We start from the raw sequence: 18,892 nt of genomic DNA, 5'->3' as shown, positions 1-18,892 counted from the left end.
CATTATGGTTTCTGGGGCTTTCCGAAATGGTGCTATGGGCGACGTAGTTCCTCACGGTTCAAAAGTTATGAGGTTTCCAAGTTTAGACTCGTCTTAGGATGCATTAAAAAAAATTAAAAAATAAAAAGGGGTGCAACACGAGGACTTCCCGGGAGGTCACCCATCCTAGTACTACTCTCGCCCAAGCACGCTTAACTGCGGAGTTCTGATGGGATCCGGTGCATTAGTGCTGGTATGATCGCACCCGTCAGTACATCACTCTCGTTTCTACATATCCTTTTCGCAGCCTGTGAGGCCGTGGGACCCACATGATTTTCTTGCCAATTTGTTTCGAGCGAAAAAGTGCGTCGAGGTTAATGGCGTTCAGAAAGCATCAAAAACACCCTGAGAATCCGCTTTCGATCTTTTTTGCGTGCCAAAACTTTCCGCAGCCCGTTTGAGGGTCAAAACGGCTGAATTTGAGCCCGAAAAATTGGCGCCGCCTATTCACCGCCCATTATGGTTTCTGGGGCTTTCCGAAATGGTGCTATGGGCGACGTAGTTCCTCACGGTTCAAAAGTTATGAGGTTTCCAAGTTTAGACTCGTCTTAGGATGCATTAAAAAAAATTAAAAAATAAAAAGGGGTGCAACACGAGGACTTCCCGGGAGGTCACCCATCCTAGTACTACTCTCGCCCAAGCACGCTTAACTGCGGAGTTCTGATGGGATCCGGTGCATTAGTGCTGGTATGATCGCACCCGTCAGTACATCACTCTCGTTTCTACATATCCTTTTCGCAGCCTGTGAGGCCGTGGGACCCACATGATTTTCTTGCCAATTTGTTTCGAGCGAAAAAGTGCGTCGAGGTTAATGGCGTTCAGAAAGCATCAAAAACACCCTGAGAATCCGCTTTCGATCTTTTTTGCGTGCCAAAACTTTCCGCAGCCCGTTTGAGGGTCAAAACGGCTGAATTTGAGCCCGAAAAATTGGCGCCGCCTATTCACCGCCCATTATGGTTTCTGGGGCTTTCCGAAATGGTGCTATGGGCGACGTAGTTCCTCACGGTTCAAAAGTTATGAGGTTTCCAAGTTTAGACTCGTCTTAGGATGCATTAAAAAAAATTAAAAAATAAAAAGGGGTGCAACACGAGGACTTCCCGGGAGGTCACCCATCCTAGTACTACTCTCGCCCAAGCACGCTTAACTGCGGAGTTCTGATGGGATCCGGTGCATTAGTGCTGGTATGATCGCACCCGTCAGTACATCACTCTCGTTTCTACATATCCTTTTCGCAGCCTGTGAGGCCGTGGGACCCACATGATTTTCTTGCCAATTTGTTTCGAGCGAAAAAGTGCGTCGAGGTTAATGGCGTTCAGAAAGCATCAAAAACACCCTGAGAATCCGCTTTCGATCTTTTTTGCGTGCCAAAACTTTCCGCAGCCCGTTTGAGGGTCAAAACGGCTGAATTTGAGCCCGAAAAATTGGCGCCGCCTATTCACCGCCCATTATGGTTTCTGGGGCTTTCCGAAATGGTGCTATGGGCGACGTAGTTCCTCACGGTTCAAAAGTTATGAGGTTTCCAAGTTTAGACTCGTCTTAGGATGCATTAAAAAAAATTAAAAAATAAAAAGGGGTGCAACACGAGGACTTCCCGGGAGGTCACCCATCCTAGTACTACTCTCGCCCAAGCACGCTTAACTGCGGAGTTCTGATGGGATCCGGTGCATTAGTGCTGGTATGATCGCACCCGTCAGTACATCACTCTCGTTTCTACATATCCTTTTCGCAGCCTGTGAGGCCGTGGGACCCACATGATTTTCTTGCCAATTTGTTTCGAGCGAAAAAGTGCGTCGAGGTTAATGGCGTTCAGAAAGCATCAAAAACACCCTGAGAATCCGCTTTCGATCTTTTTTGCGTGCCAAAACTTTCCGCAGCCCGTTTGAGGGTCAAAACGGCTGAATTTGAGCCCGAAAAATTGGCGCCGCCTATTCACCGCCCATTATGGTTTCTGGGGCTTTCCGAAATGGTGCTATGGGCGACGTAGTTCCTCACGGTTCAAAAGTTATGAGGTTTCCAAGTTTAGACTCGTCTTAGGATGCATTAAAAAAAATTAAAAAATAAAAAGGGGTGCAACACGAGGACTTCCCGGGAGGTCACCCATCCTAGTACTACTCTCGCCCAAGCACGCTTAACTGCGGAGTTCTGATGGGATCCGGTGCATTAGTGCTGGTATGATCGCACCCGTCAGTACATCACTCTCGTTTCTACATATCCTTTTCGCAGCCTGTGAGGCCGTGGGACCCACATGATTTTCTTGCCAATTTGTTTCGAGCGAAAAAGTGCGTCGAGGTTAATGGCGTTCAGAAAGCATCAAAAACACCCTGAGAATCCGCTTTCGATCTTTTTTGCGTGCCAAAACTTTCCGCAGCCCGTTTGAGGGTCAAAACGGCTGAATTTGAGCCCGAAAAATTGGCGCCGCCTATTCACCGCCCATTATGGTTTCTGGGGCTTTCCGAAATGGTGCTATGGGCGACGTAGTTCCTCACGGTTCAAAAGTTATGAGGTTTCCAAGTTTAGACTCGTCTTAGGATGCATTAAAAAAAATTAAAAAATAAAAAGGGGTGCAACACGAGGACTTCCCGGGAGGTCACCCATCCTAGTACTACTCTCGCCCAAGCACGCTTAACTGCGGAGTTCTGATGGGATCCGGTGCATTAGTGCTGGTATGATCGCACCCGTCAGTACATCACTCTCGTTTCTACATATCCTTTTCGCAGCCTGTGAGGCCGTGGGACCCACATGATTTTCTTGCCAATTTGTTTCGAGCGAAAAAGTGCGTCGAGGTTAATGGCGTTCAGAAAGCATCAAAAACACCCTGAGAATCCGCTTTCGATCTTTTTTGCGTGCCAAAACTTTCCGCAGCCCGTTTGAGGGTCAAAACGGCTGAATTTGAGCCCGAAAAATTGGCGCCGCCTATTCACCGCCCATTATGGTTTCTGGGGCTTTCCGAAATGGTGCTATGGGCGACGTAGTTCCTCACGGTTCAAAAGTTATGAGGTTTCCAAGTTTAGACTCGTCTTAGGATGCATTAAAAAAAATTAAAAAATAAAAAGGGGTGCAACACGAGGACTTCCCGGGAGGTCACCCATCCTAGTACTACTCTCGCCCAAGCACGCTTAACTGCGGAGTTCTGATGGGATCCGGTGCATTAGTGCTGGTATGATCGCACCCGTCAGTACATCACTCTCGTTTCTACATATCCTTTTCGCAGCCTGTGAGGCCGTGGGACCCACATGATTTTCTTGCCAATTTGTTTCGAGCGAAAAAGTGCGTCGAGGTTAATGGCGTTCAGAAAGCATCAAAAACACCCTGAGAATCCGCTTTCGATCTTTTTTGCGTGCCAAAACTTTCCGCAGCCCGTTTGAGGGTCAAAACGGCTGAATTTGAGCCCGAAAAATTGGCGCCGCCTATTCACCGCCCATTATGGTTTCTGGGGCTTTCCGAAATGGTGCTATGGGCGACGTAGTTCCTCACGGTTCAAAAGTTATGAGGTTTCCAAGTTTAGACTCGTCTTAGGATGCATTAAAAAAAATTAAAAAATAAAAAGGGGTGCAACACGAGGACTTCCCGGGAGGTCACCCATCCTAGTACTACTCTCGCCCAAGCACGCTTAACTGCGGAGTTCTGATGGGATCCGGTGCATTAGTGCTGGTATGATCGCACCCGTCAGTACATCACTCTCGTTTCTACATATCCTTTTCGCAGCCTGTGAGGCCGTGGGACCCACATGATTTTCTTGCCAATTTGTTTCGAGCGAAAAAGTGCGTCGAGGTTAATGGCGTTCAGAAAGCATCAAAAACACCCTGAGAATCCGCTTTCGATCTTTTTTGCGTGCCAAAACTTTCCGCAGCCCGTTTGAGGGTCAAAACGGCTGAATTTGAGCCCGAAAAATTGGCGCCGCCTATTCACCGCCCATTATGGTTTCTGGGGCTTTCCGAAATGGTGCTATGGGCGACGTAGTTCCTCACGGTTCAAAAGTTATGAGGTTTCCAAGTTTAGACTCGTCTTAGGATGCATTAAAAAAAATTAAAAAATAAAAAGGGGTGCAACACGAGGACTTCCCGGGAGGTCACCCATCCTAGTACTACTCTCGCCCAAGCACGCTTAACTGCGGAGTTCTGATGGGATCCGGTGCATTAGTGCTGGTATGATCGCACCCGTCAGTACATCACTCTCGTTTCTACATATCCTTTTCGCAGCCTGTGAGGCCGTGGGACCCACATGATTTTCTTGCCATTTGTTTCGAGCGAAAAAGTGCGTCGAGGTTAATGGCGTTCAGAAAGCATCAAAAACACCCTGAGAATCCGCTTTCGATCTTTTTTGCGTGCCAAAACTTTCCGCAGCCCGTTTGAGGGTCAAAACGGCTGAATTTGAGCCCGAAAAATTGGCGCCGCCTATTCACCGCCCATTATGGTTTCTGGGGCTTTCCGAAATGGTGCTATGGGCGACGTAGTTCCTCACGGTTCAAAAGTTATGAGGTTTCCAAGTTTAGACTCGTCTTAGGATGCATTAAAAAAAATTAAAAAATAAAAAGGGGTGCAACACGAGGACTTCCCGGGAGGTCACCCATCCTAGTACTACTCTCGCCCAAGCACGCTTAACTGCGGAGTTCTGATGGGATCCGGTGCATTAGTGCTGGTATGATCGCACCCGTCAGTACATCACTCTCGTTTCTACATATCCTTTTCGCAGCCTGTGAGGCCGTGGGACCCACATGATTTTCTTGCCATTTGTTTCGAGCGAAAAAGTGCGTCGAGGTTAATGGCGTTCAGAAAGCATCAAAAACACCCTGAGAATCCGCTTTCGATCTTTTTTGCGTGCCAAAACTTTCCGCAGCCCGTTTGAGGGTCAAAACGGCTGAATTTGAGCCCGAAAAATTGGCGCCGCCTATTCACCGCCCATTATGGTTTCTGGGGCTTTCCGAAATGGTGCTATGGGCGACGTAGTTCCTCACGGTTCAAAAGTTATGAGGTTTCCAAGTTTAGACTCGTCTTAGGATGCATTAAAAAAAATTAAAAAATAAAAAGGGGTGCAACACGAGGACTTCCCGGGAGGTCACCCATCCTAGTACTACTCTCGCCCAAGCACGCTTAACTGCGGAGTTCTGATGGGATCCGGTGCATTAGTGCTGGTATGATCGCACCCGTCAGTACATCACTCTCGTTTCTACATATCCTTTTCGCAGCCTGTGAGGCCGTGGGACCCACATGATTTTCTTGCCATTTTGTTTCGAGCGAAAAAGTGCGTCGAGGTTAATGGCGTTCAGAAAGCATCAAAAACACCCTGAGAATCCGCTTTCGATCTTTTTTGCGTGCCAAAACTTTCCGCAGCCCGTTTGAGGGTCAAAACGGCTGAATTTGAGCCCGAAAAATTGGCGCCGCCTATTCACCGCCCATTATGGTTTCTGGGGCTTTCCGAAATGGTGCTATGGGCGACGTAGTTCCTCACGGTTCAAAAGTTATGAGGTTTCCAAGTTTAGACTCGTCTTAGGATGCATTAAAAAAAATTAAAAAATAAAAAGGGGTGCAACACGAGGACTTCCCGGGAGGTCACCCATCCTAGTACTACTCTCGCCCAAGCACGCTTAACTGCGGAGTTCTGATGGGATCCGGTGCATTAGTGCTGGTATGATCGCACCCGTCAGTACATCACTCTCGTTTCTACATATCCTTTTCGCAGCCAATCCTGTGAGGCCGTGGGACCCACATGATTTTCTTGCCAATTTGTTTCGAGCGAAAAAGTGCGTCGAGGTTAATGGCGTTCAGAAAGCATCAAAAACACCCTGAGAATCCGCTTTCGATCTTTTTTGCGTGCCAAAACTTTCCGCAGCCCGTTTGAGGGTCAAAACGGCTGAATTTGAGCCCGAAAAATTGGCGCCGCCTATTCACCGCCCATTATGGTTTCTGGGGCTTTCCGAAATGGTGCTATGGGCGACGTAGTTCCTCACGGTTCAAAAGTTATGAGGTTTCCAAGTTTAGACTCGTCTTAGGATGCATTAAAAAAAATTAAAAAATAAAAAGGGGTGCAACACGAGGACTTCCCGGGAGGTCACCCATCCTAGTACTACTCTCGCCCAAGCACGCTTAACTGCGGAGTTCTGATGGGATCCGGTGCATTAGTGCTGGTATGATCGCACCCGTCAGTACATCACTCTCGTTTCTACATATCCTTTTCGCAGCCTGTGAGGCCGTGGGACCCACATGATTTTCTTGCCATTTTGTTTCGAGCGAAAAAGTGCGTCGAGGTTAATGGCGTTCAGAAAGCATCAAAAACACCCTGAGAATCCGCTTTCGATCTTTTTTGCGTGCCAAAACTTTCCGCAGCCCGTTTGAGGGTCAAAACGGCTGAATTTGAGCCCGAAAAATTGGCGCCGCCTATTCACCGCCCATTATGGTTTCTGGGGCTTTCCGAAATGGTGCTATGGGCGACGTAGTTCCTCACGGTTCAAAAGTTATGAGGTTTCCAAGTTTAGACTCGTCTTAGGATGCATTAAAAAAAATTAAAAAATAAAAAGGGGTGCAACACGAGGACTTCCCGGGAGGTCACCCATCCTAGTACTACTCTCGCCCAAGCACGCTTAACTGCGGAGTTCTGATGGGATCCGGTGCATTAGTGCTGGTATGATCGCACCCGTCAGTACATCACTCTCGTTTCTACATATCCTTTTCGCAGCCTGTGAGGCCGTGGGACCCACATGATTTTCTTGCCAATTTGTTTCGAGCGAAAAAGTGCGTCGAGGTTAATGGCGTTCAGAAAGCATCAAAAACACCCTGAGAATCCGCTTTCGATCTTTTTTGCGTGCCAAAACTTTCCGCAGCCCGTTTGAGGGTCAAAACGGCTGAATTTGAGCCCGAAAAATTGGCGCCGCCTATTCACCGCCCATTATGGTTTCTGGGGCTTTCCGAAATGGTGCTATGGGCGACGTAGTTCCTCACGGTTCAAAAGTTATGAGGTTTCCAAGTTTAGACTCGTCTTAGGATGCATTAAAAAAAATTAAAAAATAAAAAGGGGTGCAACACGAGGACTTCCCGGGAGGTCACCCATCCTAGTACTACTCTCGCCCAAGCACGCTTAACTGCGGAGTTCTGATGGGATCCGGTGCATTAGTGCTGGTATGATCGCACCCGTCAGTACATCACTCTCGTTTCTACATATCCTTTTCGCAGCCTGTGAGGCCGTGGGACCCACATGATTTTCTTGCCATTTGTTTCGAGCGAAAAAGTGCGTCGAGGTTAATGGCGTTCAGAAAGCATCAAAAACACCCTGAGAATCCGCTTTCGATCTTTTTTGCGTGCCAAAACTTTCCGCAGCCCGTTTGAGGGTCAAAACGGCTGAATTTGAGCCCGAAAAATTGGCGCCGCCTATTCACCGCCCATTATGGTTTCTGGGGCTTTCCGAAATGGTGCTATGGGCGACGTAGTTCCTCACGGTTCAAAAGTTATGAGGTTTCCAAGTTTAGACTCGTCTTAGGATGCATTAAAAAAAATTAAAAAATAAAAAGGGGTGCAACACGAGGACTTCCCGGGAGGTCACCCATCCTAGTACTACTCTCGCCCAAGCACGCTTAACTGCGGAGTTCTGATGGGATCCGGTGCATTAGTGCTGGTATGATCGCACCCGTCAGTACATCACTCTCGTTTCTACATATCCTTTTCGCAGCCTGTGAGGCCGTGGGACCCACATGATTTTCTTGCCATTTGTTTCGAGCGAAAAAGTGCGTCGAGGTTAATGGCGTTCAGAAAGCATCAAAAACACCCTGAGAATCCGCTTTCGATCTTTTTTGCGTGCCAAAACTTTCCGCAGCCCGTTTGAGGGTCAAAACGGCTGAATTTGAGCCCGAAAAATTGGCGCCGCCTATTCACCGCCCATTATGGTTTCTGGGGCTTTCCGAAATGGTGCTATGGGCGACGTAGTTCCTCACGGTTCAAAAGTTATGAGGTTTCCAAGTTTAGACTCGTCTTAGGATGCATTAAAAAAAATTAAAAAATAAAAAGGGGTGCAACACGAGGACTTCCCGGGAGGTCACCCATCCTAGTACTACTCTCGCCCAAGCACGCTTAACTGCGGAGTTCTGATGGGATCCGGTGCATTAGTGCTGGTATGATCGCACCCGTCAGTACATCACTCTCGTTTCTACATATCCTTTTCGCAGCCTGTGAGGCCGTGGGACCCACATGATTTTCTTGCCATTTGTTTCGAGCGAAAAAGTGCGTCGAGGTTAATGGCGTTCAGAAAGCATCAAAAACACCCTGAGAATCCGCTTTCGATCTTTTTTGCGTGCCAAAACTTTCCGCAGCCCGTTTGAGGGTCAAAACGGCTGAATTTGAGCCCGAAAAATTGGCGCCGCCTATTCACCGCCCATTATGGTTTCTGGGGCTTTCCGAAATGGTGCTATGGGCGACGTAGTTCCTCACGGTTCAAAAGTTATGAGGTTTCCAAGTTTAGACTCGTCTTAGGATGCATTAAAAAAAATTAAAAAATAAAAAGGGGTGCAACACGAGGACTTCCCGGGAGGTCACCCATCCTAGTACTACTCTCGCCCAAGCACGCTTAACTGCGGAGTTCTGATGGGATCCGGTGCATTAGTGCTGGTATGATCGCACCCGTCAGTACATCACTCTCGTTTCTACATATCCTTTTCGCAGCCTGTGAGGCCGTGGGACCCACATGATTTTCTTGCCATTTGTTTCGAGCGAAAAAGTGCGTCGAGGTTAATGGCGTTCAGAAAGCATCAAAAACACCCTGAGAATCCGCTTTCGATCTTTTTTGCGTGCCAAAACTTTCCGCAGCCCGTTTGAGGGTCAAAACGGCTGAATTTGAGCCCGAAAAATTGGCGCCGCCTATTCACCGCCCATTATGGTTTCTGGGGCTTTCCGAAATGGTGCTATGGGCGACGTAGTTCCTCACGGTTCAAAAGTTATGAGGTTTCCAAGTTTAGACTCGTCTTAGGATGCATTAAAAAAAATTAAAAAATAAAAAGGGGTGCAACACGAGGACTTCCCGGGAGGTCACCCATCCTAGTACTACTCTCGCCCAAGCACGCTTAACTGCGGAGTTCTGATGGGATCCGGTGCATTAGTGCTGGTATGATCGCACCCGTCAGTACATCACTCTCGTTTCTACATATCCTTTTCGCAGCCTGTGAGGCCGTGGGACCCACATGATTTTCTTGCCATTTTGTTTCGAGCGAAAAAGTGCGTCGAGGTTAATGGCGTTCAGAAAGCATCAAAAACACCCTGAGAATCCGCTTTCGATCTTTTTTGCGTGCCAAAACTTTCCGCAGCCCGTTTGAGGGTCAAAACGGCTGAATTTGAGCCCGAAAAATTGGCGCCGCCTATTCACCGCCCATTATGGTTTCTGGGGCTTTCCGAAATGGTGCTATGGGCGACGTAGTTCCTCACGGTTCAAAAGTTATGAGGTTTCCAAGTTTAGACTCGTCTTAGGATGCATTAAAAAAAATTAAAAAATAAAAAGGGGTGCAACACGAGGACTTCCCGGGAGGTCACCCATCCTAGTACTACTCTCGCCCAAGCACGCTTAACTGCGGAGTTCTGATGGGATCCGGTGCATTAGTGCTGGTATGATCGCACCCGTCAGTACATCACTCTCGTTTCTACATATCCTTTTCGCAGCCTGTGAGGCCGTGGGACCCACATGATTTTCTTGCCATTTGTTTCGAGCGAAAAAGTGCGTCGAGGTTAATGGCGTTCAGAAAGCATCAAAAACACCCTGAGAATCCGCTTTCGATCTTTTTTGCGTGCCAAAACTTTCCGCAGCCCGTTTGAGGGTCAAAACGGCTGAATTTGAGCCCGAAAAATTGGCGCCGCCTATTCACCGCCCATTATGGTTTCTGGGGCTTTCCGAAATGGTGCTATGGGCGACGTAGTTCCTCACGGTTCAAAAGTTATGAGGTTTCCAAGTTTAGACTCGTCTTAGGATGCATTAAAAAAAATTAAAAAATAAAAAGGGGTGCAACACGAGGACTTCCCGGGAGGTCACCCATCCTAGTACTACTCTCGCCCAAGCACGCTTAACTGCGGAGTTCTGATGGGATCCGGTGCATTAGTGCTGGTATGATCGCACCCGTCAGTACATCACTCTCGTTTCTACATATCCTTTTCGCAGCCTGTGAGGCCGTGGGACCCACATGATTTTCTTGCCATTTTGTTTCGAGCGAAAAAGTGCGTCGAGGTTAATGGCGTTCAGAAAGCATCAAAAACACCCTGAGAATCCGCTTTCGATCTTTTTTGCGTGCCAAAACTTTCCGCAGCCCGTTTGAGGGTCAAAACGGCTGAATTTGAGCCCGAAAAATTGGCGCCGCCTATTCACCGCCCATTATGGTTTCTGGGGCTTTCCGAAATGGTGCTATGGGCGACGTAGTTCCTCACGGTTCAAAAGTTATGAGGTTTCCAAGTTTAGACTCGTCTTAGGATGCATTAAAAAAAATTAAAAAATAAAAAGGGGTGCAACACGAGGACTTCCCGGGAGGTCACCCATCCTAGTACTACTCTCGCCCAAGCACGCTTAACTGCGGAGTTCTGATGGGATCCGGTGCATTAGTGCTGGTATGATCGCACCCGTCAGTACATCACTCTCGTTTCTACATATCCTTTTCGCAGCCTGTGAGGCCGTGGGACCCACATGATTTTCTTGCCAATTTGTTTCGAGCGAAAAAGTGCGTCGAGGTTAATGGCGTTCAGAAAGCATCAAAAACACCCTGAGAATCCGCTTTCGATCTTTTTTGCGTGCCAAAACTTTCCGCAGCCCGTTTGAGGGTCAAAACGGCTGAATTTGAGCCCGAAAAATTGGCGCCGCCTATTCACCGCCCATTATGGTTTCTGGGGCTTTCCGAAATGGTGCTATGGGCGACGTAGTTCCTCACGGTTCAAAAGTTATGAGGTTTCCAAGTTTAGACTCGTCTTAGGATGCATTAAAAAAAATTAAAAAATAAAAAGGGGTGCAACACGAGGACTTCCCGGGAGGTCACCCATCCTAGTACTACTCTCGCCCAAGCACGCTTAACTGCGGAGTTCTGATGGGATCCGGTGCATTAGTGCTGGTATGATCGCACCCGTCAGTACATCACTCTCGTTTCTACATATCCTTTTCGCAGCCTGTGAGGCCGTGGGACCCACATGATTTTCTTGCCATTTTGTTTCGAGCGAAAAAGTGCGTCGAGGTTAATGGCGTTCAGAAAGCATCAAAAACACCCTGAGAATCCGCTTTCGATCTTTTTTGCGTGCCAAAACTTTCCGCAGCCCGTTTGAGGGTCAAAACGGCTGAATTTGAGCCCGAAAAATTGGCGCCGCCTATTCACCGCCCATTATGGTTTCTGGGGCTTTCCGAAATGGTGCTATGGGCGACGTAGTTCCTCACGGTTCAAAAGTTATGAGGTTTCCAAGTTTAGACTCGTCTTAGGATGCATTAAAAAAAATTAAAAAATAAAAAGGGGTGCAACACGAGGACTTCCCGGGAGGTCACCCATCCTAGTACTACTCTCGCCCAAGCACGCTTAACTGCGGAGTTCTGATGGGATCCGGTGCATTAGTGCTGGTATGATCGCACCCGTCAGTACATCACTCTCGTTTCTACATATCCTTTTCGCAGCCTGTGAGGCCGTGGGACCCACATGATTTTCTTGCCAATTTGTTTCGAGCGAAAAAGTGCGTCGAGGTTAATGGCGTTCAGAAAGCATCAAAAACACCCTGAGAATCCGCTTTCGATCTTTTTTGCGTGCCAAAACTTTCCGCAGCCCGTTTGAGGGTCAAAACGGCTGAATTTGAGCCCGAAAAATTGGCGCCGCCTATTCACCGCCCATTATGGTTTCTGGGGCTTTCCGAAATGGTGCTATGGGCGACGTAGTTCCTCACGGTTCAAAAGTTATGAGGTTTCCAAGTTTAGACTCGTCTTAGGATGCATTAAAAAAAATTAAAAAATAAAAAGGGGTGCAACACGAGGACTTCCCGGGAGGTCACCCATCCTAGTACTACTCTCGCCCAAGCACGCTTAACTGCGGAGTTCTGATGGGATCCGGTGCATTAGTGCTGGTATGATCGCACCCGTCAGTACATCACTCTCGTTTCTACATATCCTTTTCGCAGCCAATCCAAGTGTGAGGCCGTGGGACCCACATGATTTTCTTGCCATTTTGTTTCGAGCGAAAAAGTGCGTCGAGGTTAATGGCGTTCAGAAAGCATCAAAAACACCCTGAGAATCCGCTTTCGATCTTTTTTGCGTGCCAAAACTTTCCGCAGCCCGTTTGAGGGTCAAAACGGCTGAATTTGAGCCCGAAAAATTGGCGCCGCCTATTCACCGCCCATTATGGTTTCTGGGGCTTTCCGAAATGGTGCTATGGGCGACGTAGTTCCTCACGGTTCAAAAGTTATGAGGTTTCCAAGTTTAGACTCGTCTTAGGATGCATTAAAAAAAATTAAAAAATAAAAAGGGGTGCAACACGAGGACTTCCCGGGAGGTCACCCATCCTAGTACTACTCTCGCCCAAGCACGCTTAACTGCGGAGTTCTGATGGGATCCGGTGCATTAGTGCTGGTATGATCGCACCCGTCAGTACATCACTCTCGTTTCTACATATCCTTTTCGCAGCCAATCCAAGTGTGAGGCCGTGGGACCCACATGATTTTCTTGCCATTTTGTTTCGAGCGAAAAAGTGCGTCGAGGTTAATGGCGTTCAGAAAGCATCAAAAACACCCTGAGAATCCGCTTTCGATCTTTTTTGCGTGCCAAAACTTTCCGCAGCCCGTTTGAGGGTCAAAACGGCTGAATTTGAGCCCGAAAAATTGGCGCCGCCTATTCACCGCCCATTATGGTTTCTGGGGCTTTCCGAAATGGTGCTATGGGCGACGTAGTTCCTCACGGTTCAAAAGTTATGAGGTTTCCAAGTTTAGACTCGTCTTAGGATGCATTAAAAAAAATTAAAAAATAAAAAGGGGTGCAACACGAGGACTTCCCGGGAGGTCACCCACTACTCTAGCACGCTTAACTGCGGAGTTCTGATGGGATCCGGTGCATTAGTGCTGGTATGATCGCACCCGTCAGTACATCACTCTCGCTTCTACATATCCTTTTCGCAGCCAATCCAAGTGTGAGGCCGTGGGACCCACATGATTTTCTTGCCATTTTGTTTCGAGCGAAAAAGTGCGTCGAGGTTAATGGCGTTCAGAAAGCATCAAAAACACCCTGAGAATCCGCTTTCGATCTTTTTTGCGTGCCAAAACTTTCCGCAGCCCGTTTGAGGGTCAAAACGGCTGAATTTGAGCCCGAAAAATTGGCGCCGCCTATTCACCGCCCATTATGGTTTCTGGGGCTTTCCGAAATGGTGCTATGGGCGACGTAGTTCCTCACGGTTCAAAAGTTATGAGGTTTCCAAGTTTAGACTCGTCTTAGGATGCATTAAAAAAAATTAAAAAATAAAAAGGGGTGCAACACGAGGACTTCCCGGGAGGTCACCCATCCTAGTACTACTCTCGCCCAAGCACGCTTAACTGCGGAGTTCTGATGGGATCCGGTGCATTAGTGCTGGTATGATCGCACCCGTCAGTACATCACTCTCGTTTCTACATATCCTTTTCGCAGCCAATCCAAGTGTGAGGCCGTGGGACCCACATGATTTTCTTGCCATTTTGTTTCGAGCGAAAAAGTGCGTCGAGGTTAATGGCGTTCAGAAAGCATCAAAAACACCCTGAGAATCCGCTTTCGATCTTTTTTGCGTGCCAAAACTTTCCGCAGCCCGTTTGAGGGTCAAAACGGCTGAATTTGAGCCCGAAAAATTGGCGCCGCCTATTCACCGCCCATTATGGTTTCTGGGGCTTTCCGAAATGGTGCTATGGGCGACGTAGTTCCTCACGGTTCAAAAGTTATGAGGTTTCCAAGTTTAGACTCGTCTTAGGATGCATTAAAAAAAATTAAAAAATAAAAAGGGGTGCAACACGAGGACTTCCCGGGAGGTCACCCATCCTAGTACTACTCTCGCCCAAGCACGCTTAACTGCGGAGTTCTGATGGGATCCGGTGCATTAGTGCTGGTATGATCGCACCCGTCAGTATATCACTCTCGTTTCTACATATCCTTTTTGCAGCCAATCCAAGTGTGAGGCCGTGGGACCCACATGATTTTCTTGCCATTTTGTTTCGAGCGAAAAAGTGCGTCGAGGTTAATGGCGTTCAGAAAGCATCAAAAACACCCTGAGAATCCGCTTTCGATCTTTTTTGCGTGCCAAAACTTTCCGCAGCCCGTTTGAGGGTCAAAACGGCTGAATTTGAGCCCGAAAAATTGGCGCCGCCTATTCACCGCCCATTATGGTTTCTGGGGCTTTCCGAAATGGTGCTATGGGCGACGTAGTTCCTCACGGTTCAAAAGTTATGAGGTTTCCAAGTTTAGACTCGTCTTAGGATGCATTAAAAAAAATTAAAAAATAAAAAGGGGTGCAACACGAGGACTTCCCGGGAGGTCACCCATCCTAGTACTACTCTCGCCCAAGCACGCTTAACTGCGGAGTTCTGATGGGATCCGGTGCATTAGTGCTGGTATGATCGCACCCGTCAGTACATCACTCTCGTTTCTACATATCCTTTTCGCAGCCAATCCAAGTGTGAGGCCGTGGGACCCACATGATTTTCTTGCCATTTTGTTTCGAGCGAAAAAGTGCGTCGAGGTTAATGGCGTTCAGAAAGCATCAAAAACACCCTGAGAATCCGCTTTCGATCTTTTTTGCGTGCCAAAACTTTCCGCAGCCCGTTTGAGGGTCAAAACGGCTGAATTTGAGCCCGAAAAATTGGCGCCGCCTATTCACCGCCCATTATGGTTTCTGGGGCTTTCCGAAATGGTGCTATGGGCGACGTAGTTCCTCACGGTTCAAAAGTTATGAGGTTTCCAAGTTTAGACTCGTCTTAGGATGCATTAAAAAAATTAAAAAATAAAAGGGGTGCAACACGAGGACTTCCCGGGAGGTCACCCATCCTACTACGCTTAACTGCGGAGTTCTGATGGGATCCGGTGCATTAGTGCTGGTATGATCGCACCCGTCAGTACATCACTCTCGTTTCTACATATCCTTTTCGCAGCCTGTGTGAGGCCGTGGGACCCACATGATTTTCTTGCCATTTGTTTCGAGCGAAAAAGTGCGTCGAGGTTAATGGCGTTCAGAAAGCATCAAAAACACCCTGAGAATCCGCTTTCGATCTTTTTTGCGTGCCAAAACTTTCCGCAGCCCGTTTGAGGGTCAAAACGGCTGAATTTGAGCCCGAAAAATTGGCGCCGCCTATTCACCGCCCATTATGGTTTCTGGGGCTTTCCGAAATGGTGCTATGGGCGACGTAGTTCCTCACGGTTCAAAAGTTATGAGGTTTCCAAGTTTAGACTCGTCTTAGGATGCATTAAAAAAATTAAAAAATAAAAAGGGGTGCAACACGAGGACTTCCCGGGAGGTCACCCATCCTAGTACTACTCTCGCCCAAGCACGCTTAACTGCGGAGTTCTGATGGGATCCGGTGCATTAGTGCTGGTATGATCGCACCCGTCAGTACATCACTCTCGTTTCTACATATCCTTTTCGCAGCCGCCTGTGAGGCCGTGGGACCCACATGATTTTCTTGCCATTTTGTTTCGAGCGAAAAAGTGCGTCGAGGTTAATGGCGTTCAGAAAGCATCAAAAACACCCTGAGAATCCGCTTTCGATCTTTTTTGCGTGCCAAAACTTTCCGCAGCCCGTTTGAGGGTCAAAACGGCTGAATTTGAGCCCGAAAAATTGGCGCCGCCTATTCACCGCCCATTATGGTTTCTGGGGCTTTCCGAAATGGTGCTATGGGCGACGTAGTTCCTCACGGTTCAAAAGTTATGAGGTTTCCAAGTTTAGACTCGTCTTAGGATGCATTAAAAAAAATTAAAAAATAAAAAGGGGTGCAACACGAGGACTTCCCGGGAGGTCACCCATCCTACACGCTTAACTGCGGAGTTCTGATGGGATCCGGTGCATTAGTGCTGGTATGATCGCACCCGTCAGTACATCACTCTCGTTTCTACATATCCTTTTCGCAGCAATCCAAGTGAGGCCGTGGGACCCACATGATTTTCTTGCCATTTTGTTTCGAGCGAAAAAGTGCGTCGAGGTTAATGGCGTTCAGAAAGCATCAAAAACACCCTGAGAATCCGCTTTCGATCTTTTTTGCGTGCCAAAACTTTCCGCAGCCCGTTTGAGGGTCAAAACGGCTGAATTTGAGCCCGAAAAATTGGCGCCGCCTATTCACCGCCCATTATGGTTTCTGGGGCTTTCCGAAATGGTGCTATGGGCGACGTAGTTCCTCACGGTTCAAAAGTTATGAGGTTTCCAAGTTTAGACTCGTCTTAGGATGCATTAAAAAAAATTAAAAAATAAAAAGGGGTGCAACACGAGGACTTCCCGGGAGGTCACCCATCCTAGTACTCTCTAAGCTTAACTGCGGAGTTCTGATGGGATCCGGTGCATTAGTGCTGGTATGATCGCACCCGTCAGTACATCACTCTCGTTTCTACATATCCTTTTCGCAGCCATCCAAGTGTGAGGCCGTGGGACCCACATGATTTTCTTGCCAATTGTTTCGAGCGAAAAAGTGCGTCGAGGTTAATGGCGTTCAGAAAGCATCAAAAACACCCTGAGAATCCGCTTTCGATCTTTTTTGCGTGCCAAAACTTTCCGCAGCCCGTTTGAGGGTCAAAACGGCTGAATTTGAGCCCGAAAAATTGGCGCCGCCTATTCACCAGCCCATTATGGTTTCTGGGGCTTTCCGAAATGGTGCTATGGGCGACGTAGTTCCTCACGGTTCAAAAGTTATGAGGTTTCCAAGTTTAGACTCGTCTTAGGATGCATTAAAAAAATTAAAAAATAAAAAGGGGTGCAACACGAGGACTTCCCGGGAGGTCACCCATCCTAGTACTACTCTCGCGCCCAAGCACGCTTAACTGCGGAGTTCTGATGGGATCCGGTGCATTAGTGCTGGTATGATCGCACCCGTCAGTACATCACTCTCGTTTCTACATATCCTTTTCGCAGCCTGTGAGGCCGTGGGACCCACATGATTTTCTTGCCATTTTGTTTCGAGCGAAAAAGTGCGTCGAGGTTAATGGCGTTCAGAAAGCATCAAAAACACCCTGAGAATCCGCTTTCGATCTTTTTTGCGTGCCAAAACTTTCCGCAGCCCGTTTGAGGGTCAAAACGGCTGAATTTGAGCCCGAAAAATTGGCGCCGCCTATTCACCGCCCATTATGGTTTCTGGGGCTTTCCGAAATGGTGCTATGGGCGACGTAGTTCCTCACGGTTCAAAAGTTATGAGGTTTCCAAGTTTAGACTCGTCTTAGGATGCATTAAAAAAAATTAAAAAATAAAAAGGGTGGGCAACACGAGGACTTCCCGGGAGGTCACCCATCCTAGCACGCTTAACTGCGGAGTTCTGATGGGATCCGGTGCATTAGTGCTGGTATGATCGCACCCGTCAGTACATCACTCTCGTTTCTACATATCCTTTTCGCAGCCAATCCAGTGTGAGGCCGTGGGACCCACATGATTTTCTTGCCATTTGTTTCGAGCGAAAAAGTGCGTCGAGGTTAATGGCGTTCAGAAAGCATCAAAAACACCCTGAGAATCCGCTTTCGATCTTTTTTGCGTGCCAAAACTTTCCGCAGCCCGTTTGAGGGTCAAAACGGCTGAATTTGAGCCCGAAAAATTGGCGCCGCTATTCACCGCCCATTATGGTTTCTGGGGCTTTCCGAAATGGTGCTATGGGCGACGTAGTTCCTCACGGTTCAAAAGTTATGAGGTTTCCAAGTTTAGACTCGTCTTAGGATGCATTAAAAAAAATTAAAAAATAAAAAGGGGTGCAACACGAGGACTTCCCGGGAGGTCACCCATCCTAGTACTACTCTCGCCCAAGCACGCTTAACTGCGGAGTTCTGATGGGATCCGGTGCATTAGTGCTGGTATGATCGCACCCGTCAGTACATCACTCTCGTTTCTACATATCCTTTTCGCAGCCAATCCAGTGAGGCCGTGGGACCCACATGATTTTCTTGCCATTTGTTTCGAGCGAAAAAGTGCGTCGAGGTTAATGGCGTTCAGAAAGCATCAAAAACACCCTGAGAATCCGCTTTCGATCTTTTTTGCGTGCCAAAACTTTCCGCAGCCCGTTTGAGGGTCAAAACGGCTGAATTTGAGCCCGAAAAATTGGCGCCGCCTATTCACCGCCCATTATGGTTTCTGGGGCTTTCCGAAATGGTGCTATGGGCGACGTAGTTCCTCACGGTTCAAAAGTTATGAGGTTTCCAAGTTTAGACTCGTCTTAGGATGCATTAAAAAAAATAAAAAATAAAAAGGGGTGCAACACGAGGACTTCCCGGGAGGTCACCCATCCTCTAGCAAGCTTAACTGCGGAGTTCTGATGGGATCCGGTGCATTAGTGCTGGTATGATCGCACCCGTCAGTACATCACTCTCGTTTCTACATATCCTTTTCGCAGCCATCCAAGTGTGAGGCCGTGGGACCCACATGATTTTCTTGCCATTTTGTTTCGAGCGAAAAAGTGCGTCGAGGTTAATGGCGTTCAGAAAGCATCAAAAACACCCTGAGAATCCGCTTTCGATCTTTTTGCGTGCCAAAACTTTCCGCAGCCCGTTTGAGGGTCAAAACGGCTGAATTTGAGCCCGAAAATTGGCGCCGCCTATTCACCGCCCATTATGGTTTCTGGGGCTTTCCGAAATGGTGCTATGGGCGACGTAGTTCCTCACGGTTCAAAAGTTATGAGGTTTCCAAGTTTAGACTCGTCTTAGGATGCATTAAAAAAATTAAAAAATAAAAAGGGGTGCAACA

General features: G+C 47.9%; 32 non-coding genes and 1 pseudogene across 32 annotated transcripts; all 33 read right to left on the bottom strand.

The window, feature by feature from the left end:
• Positions 1–127: 127 nt before the first annotated feature.
• On the bottom strand, positions 128–246 carry LOC117129656. Its single transcript, XR_004453285.1, has one exon. It is a non-coding gene; the product is annotated as a 5S ribosomal RNA (ribosomal RNA).
• A 375-nt stretch (positions 247–621) lies between these two features.
• LOC117129655 lies at positions 622–740 on the bottom strand. The gene has a single exon (XR_004453284.1). It is a non-coding gene; the product is annotated as a 5S ribosomal RNA (ribosomal RNA).
• A 375-nt stretch (positions 741–1,115) lies between these two features.
• LOC117129654 lies at positions 1,116–1,234 on the bottom strand. Its single transcript, XR_004453283.1, has one exon. It is a non-coding gene; the product is annotated as a 5S ribosomal RNA (ribosomal RNA).
• A 375-nt stretch (positions 1,235–1,609) lies between these two features.
• LOC117129653 lies at positions 1,610–1,728 on the bottom strand. The gene has a single exon (XR_004453282.1). It is a non-coding gene; the product is annotated as a 5S ribosomal RNA (ribosomal RNA).
• A 375-nt stretch (positions 1,729–2,103) lies between these two features.
• On the bottom strand, positions 2,104–2,222 carry LOC117129652. Its single transcript, XR_004453281.1, has one exon. It is a non-coding gene; the product is annotated as a 5S ribosomal RNA (ribosomal RNA).
• A 375-nt stretch (positions 2,223–2,597) lies between these two features.
• LOC117129651 lies at positions 2,598–2,716 on the bottom strand. The gene has a single exon (XR_004453280.1). It is a non-coding gene; the product is annotated as a 5S ribosomal RNA (ribosomal RNA).
• Positions 2,717–3,091: 375 nt separating this feature from the next.
• Positions 3,092–3,210, bottom strand: LOC117129649. Its single transcript, XR_004453278.1, has one exon. It is a non-coding gene; the product is annotated as a 5S ribosomal RNA (ribosomal RNA).
• Positions 3,211–3,585: 375 nt separating this feature from the next.
• On the bottom strand, positions 3,586–3,704 carry LOC117129648. Its single transcript, XR_004453277.1, has one exon. It is a non-coding gene; the product is annotated as a 5S ribosomal RNA (ribosomal RNA).
• A 375-nt stretch (positions 3,705–4,079) lies between these two features.
• Positions 4,080–4,198, bottom strand: LOC117129647. The gene has a single exon (XR_004453276.1). It is a non-coding gene; the product is annotated as a 5S ribosomal RNA (ribosomal RNA).
• Positions 4,199–4,572: 374 nt separating this feature from the next.
• Positions 4,573–4,691, bottom strand: LOC117129646. The gene has a single exon (XR_004453275.1). It is a non-coding gene; the product is annotated as a 5S ribosomal RNA (ribosomal RNA).
• Positions 4,692–5,065: 374 nt separating this feature from the next.
• Positions 5,066–5,184, bottom strand: LOC117129645. The gene has a single exon (XR_004453274.1). It is a non-coding gene; the product is annotated as a 5S ribosomal RNA (ribosomal RNA).
• Positions 5,185–5,559: 375 nt separating this feature from the next.
• On the bottom strand, positions 5,560–5,678 carry LOC117129644. The gene has a single exon (XR_004453273.1). It is a non-coding gene; the product is annotated as a 5S ribosomal RNA (ribosomal RNA).
• A 380-nt stretch (positions 5,679–6,058) lies between these two features.
• LOC117129643 lies at positions 6,059–6,177 on the bottom strand. Its single transcript, XR_004453272.1, has one exon. It is a non-coding gene; the product is annotated as a 5S ribosomal RNA (ribosomal RNA).
• A 375-nt stretch (positions 6,178–6,552) lies between these two features.
• LOC117129642 lies at positions 6,553–6,671 on the bottom strand. Its single transcript, XR_004453271.1, has one exon. It is a non-coding gene; the product is annotated as a 5S ribosomal RNA (ribosomal RNA).
• A 375-nt stretch (positions 6,672–7,046) lies between these two features.
• LOC117129641 lies at positions 7,047–7,165 on the bottom strand. The gene has a single exon (XR_004453270.1). It is a non-coding gene; the product is annotated as a 5S ribosomal RNA (ribosomal RNA).
• Positions 7,166–7,539: 374 nt separating this feature from the next.
• On the bottom strand, positions 7,540–7,658 carry LOC117129640. The gene has a single exon (XR_004453269.1). It is a non-coding gene; the product is annotated as a 5S ribosomal RNA (ribosomal RNA).
• Positions 7,659–8,032: 374 nt separating this feature from the next.
• Positions 8,033–8,151, bottom strand: LOC117129638. Its single transcript, XR_004453267.1, has one exon. It is a non-coding gene; the product is annotated as a 5S ribosomal RNA (ribosomal RNA).
• A 374-nt stretch (positions 8,152–8,525) lies between these two features.
• On the bottom strand, positions 8,526–8,644 carry LOC117129637. Its single transcript, XR_004453266.1, has one exon. It is a non-coding gene; the product is annotated as a 5S ribosomal RNA (ribosomal RNA).
• A 374-nt stretch (positions 8,645–9,018) lies between these two features.
• Positions 9,019–9,137, bottom strand: LOC117129636. Its single transcript, XR_004453265.1, has one exon. It is a non-coding gene; the product is annotated as a 5S ribosomal RNA (ribosomal RNA).
• A 375-nt stretch (positions 9,138–9,512) lies between these two features.
• Positions 9,513–9,631, bottom strand: LOC117129634. Its single transcript, XR_004453264.1, has one exon. It is a non-coding gene; the product is annotated as a 5S ribosomal RNA (ribosomal RNA).
• A 374-nt stretch (positions 9,632–10,005) lies between these two features.
• Positions 10,006–10,124, bottom strand: LOC117129623. The gene has a single exon (XR_004453255.1). It is a non-coding gene; the product is annotated as a 5S ribosomal RNA (ribosomal RNA).
• Positions 10,125–10,499: 375 nt separating this feature from the next.
• On the bottom strand, positions 10,500–10,618 carry LOC117129612. Its single transcript, XR_004453244.1, has one exon. It is a non-coding gene; the product is annotated as a 5S ribosomal RNA (ribosomal RNA).
• Positions 10,619–10,993: 375 nt separating this feature from the next.
• LOC117129601 lies at positions 10,994–11,112 on the bottom strand. Its single transcript, XR_004453233.1, has one exon. It is a non-coding gene; the product is annotated as a 5S ribosomal RNA (ribosomal RNA).
• Positions 11,113–11,487: 375 nt separating this feature from the next.
• LOC117129590 lies at positions 11,488–11,606 on the bottom strand. Its single transcript, XR_004453222.1, has one exon. It is a non-coding gene; the product is annotated as a 5S ribosomal RNA (ribosomal RNA).
• Positions 11,607–11,981: 375 nt separating this feature from the next.
• LOC117129579 lies at positions 11,982–12,100 on the bottom strand. Its single transcript, XR_004453211.1, has one exon. It is a non-coding gene; the product is annotated as a 5S ribosomal RNA (ribosomal RNA).
• A 383-nt stretch (positions 12,101–12,483) lies between these two features.
• Positions 12,484–12,602, bottom strand: LOC117129568. Its single transcript, XR_004453200.1, has one exon. It is a non-coding gene; the product is annotated as a 5S ribosomal RNA (ribosomal RNA).
• Positions 12,603–13,473: 871 nt separating this feature from the next.
• Positions 13,474–13,592, bottom strand: LOC117129672. The gene has a single exon (XR_004453301.1). It is a non-coding gene; the product is annotated as a 5S ribosomal RNA (ribosomal RNA).
• A 383-nt stretch (positions 13,593–13,975) lies between these two features.
• LOC117129661 lies at positions 13,976–14,094 on the bottom strand. The gene has a single exon (XR_004453290.1). It is a non-coding gene; the product is annotated as a 5S ribosomal RNA (ribosomal RNA).
• A 383-nt stretch (positions 14,095–14,477) lies between these two features.
• On the bottom strand, positions 14,478–14,596 carry LOC117129650. The gene has a single exon (XR_004453279.1). It is a non-coding gene; the product is annotated as a 5S ribosomal RNA (ribosomal RNA).
• An 858-nt stretch (positions 14,597–15,454) lies between these two features.
• On the bottom strand, positions 15,455–15,573 carry LOC117129639. The gene has a single exon (XR_004453268.1). It is a non-coding gene; the product is annotated as a 5S ribosomal RNA (ribosomal RNA).
• An 859-nt stretch (positions 15,574–16,432) lies between these two features.
• Positions 16,433–16,541, bottom strand: LOC117129635 (annotated as a pseudogene).
• A 381-nt stretch (positions 16,542–16,922) lies between these two features.
• LOC117129627 lies at positions 16,923–17,043 on the bottom strand. The gene has a single exon (XR_004453259.1). It is a non-coding gene; the product is annotated as a 5S ribosomal RNA (ribosomal RNA).
• An 858-nt stretch (positions 17,044–17,901) lies between these two features.
• On the bottom strand, positions 17,902–18,020 carry LOC117129562. The gene has a single exon (XR_004453194.1). It is a non-coding gene; the product is annotated as a 5S ribosomal RNA (ribosomal RNA).
• Between the last annotated feature and the right edge of the window lie 872 nt (positions 18,021–18,892).

This window comes from Brassica rapa, unplaced genomic scaffold (genome assembly GCF_000309985.2).
Source record: "Brassica rapa cultivar Chiifu-401-42 unplaced genomic scaffold, CAAS_Brap_v3.01 Scaffold0037, whole genome shotgun sequence".
NCBI classification, from domain to species: Eukaryota; Viridiplantae; Streptophyta; class Magnoliopsida; order Brassicales; family Brassicaceae; genus Brassica; species Brassica rapa.
The sequence above is the reverse complement of the archived record's forward strand: the minus strand, read 5'-3'. Positions and strand labels throughout refer to the sequence as shown.